Source organism: Fulmarus glacialis, unplaced genomic scaffold, assembly GCF_000690835.1.
Source record: "Fulmarus glacialis isolate BGI_N327 unplaced genomic scaffold, ASM69083v1 scaffold13064, whole genome shotgun sequence".
NCBI classification, from domain to species: domain Eukaryota; kingdom Metazoa; phylum Chordata; class Aves; order Procellariiformes; family Procellariidae; genus Fulmarus; species Fulmarus glacialis.
Window position 1 is genome coordinate 1 of NW_009208744.1, and position 1,904 is coordinate 1,904.

Below are 1,904 nucleotides of genomic sequence, written 5' to 3' on the forward strand. Positions count from 1 at the left end.
GGAGCTCCCGGTGGGGCTGCACCCCGGCAGGGAGCCGGCCCCGAGCGAGGTGTGCGCGCACGGGGAAGGGCCGAGGCCCAGGAGACTCCCGTGCGCCTCTGCGCACCCGGCTTTCCGTATCTCCCGAGGATTTTGCACCTAAGATCTCAGTATAAGCCTCCGAAAGCTATCTGCCTGTTTCTTTGTGGGTAGGCGCAAGTTGTGTTGAAAATAAGCGCCCTTCTAGAGAGGTTGCTGTATGCTTTAAATTTGCTATAATGTATTGAATGTATCCTCAAGACTAATGTTTTTGTACTCTGTCAGGTGTACAGACCTTGAAAGACAGCCTGTGATGTAGGGGAGAACCTGAAATGGGCTAGTACTCGGAAGTTTTCCCCGAGCAATGTAATGTGAATAAAGTGAATTTCTTCTACTGTCCCATTCTAGGATTGTAAGTTTCACCACTTTTCTGTAATGGCTACAAATATCTGAATGTTTCTATAAATGCTCAATAGCTTGCAGCTGATGTTGCTTTTAGACTGAAAGACCTGTAAGCAGTTCCTCCAGGAGGAGATACTGTGTATCGGTGTCTATGGGCTGTACATCTCTATTGAAGAAAATCCAGGTATTGTCTAAAAAAAAGATGTCAAAACATCCCTCATACTGGCTGGTCAGTAACTCCTGATGCAGTGGTGCTGCCTTGTGTGTTGGGAGAGGGAATGGACAGGTGGAGTGGCAATTTCTGCCGGAGGAATTTCTCAGGACAGGCAGCACCTGTGGTAACTGGATTTTTAGCTTATCCCAGCCTTGTATTTATTTGTGATCATAACACTTGCCGTGCAGTTTGATGAGCGTGCCTGGAAGCATTGTGGAGATGGATGTGCTGAAATGCCACCTCCCGTGCTGCCGAGGCTGCTGCTTCTGTGCCCCGCGCAGCTTGCCGAATGCACGCTTCGGGGCTCCTGGCTCTGTCGCCTCTGCTGTTGCCTGGGCTGGATGAGTACGTCCATACAGCCCTGCAACATGGATGACTGGTTTTCAAGAATAGGCACACAGGAGTAAGTTTTTATGGGACGATGCCAACTTGGCAGCTTAGCCATCACTCGGAGCACCCTGCCTGCAAGATAGCTGTGTCCTAGTTCTGTATAGTTGTATACAGGACATACAAAAGAGCAAAGTGCGCTTTGTCTGGTTCCAGGTGGCCTCCGATACAGAGGAGGAGCTGGCAGGAGCTGGAAATACAGATGTTTTCTGATTTCCTTCATCATGGAAGAATCTTCATGGTTCATGTAGTCACCCAGCAGTAGCTGCCTGTCCCACTCCACTCCCTGGGTTGCTGTATGGACAAATGTGAAGTTGGGGAAGGTCTGCTTGTCATCTATAAAACTTAGTAGGTTGTTTCTTTGAACAGAATGAAGCCTCGGGCTTGTTTTTAGCCCAGAATAGCTATTCCTTACTGCCTGGAAAACACTACTTACCCTAATGAAAAGCGTAGGCAAAGATGAGCTGCCACCTGCTGGCTCCGTAAAGCTTTGGGCTAGGGAATGTCTGCTGGTTCCCTGGGCAGGAGAACTTGTTTTGTGTACCCTGCCCCACGCTGGAGATTTGGAAGGCTCAGGTGGGCTCTTGAGAGCTTTCTGCTAAGAAAAGCAGCATTGGGCTGGTCAGCAGAGGTATTGTGAGGTGTTACAAAACAATCCTAAGGAACTTGCTGGGATTATGATAATATTTATATTTACTCATTTTTCTCCTAGCTTTGGTAAATAAAGATAGCTCTTTCAAGTGCAGCACATTTTTCATAAACAGTTCTGTACAGTCTTGCACACTGGAAAATAAAATTGTTGCCATCATAGGGGTTCCCTGGGGAAACGCTCAGATTAGGCTCCTCCAAGCAGCTGGGATGGTCTGGGGCCCTGACTGCTGCA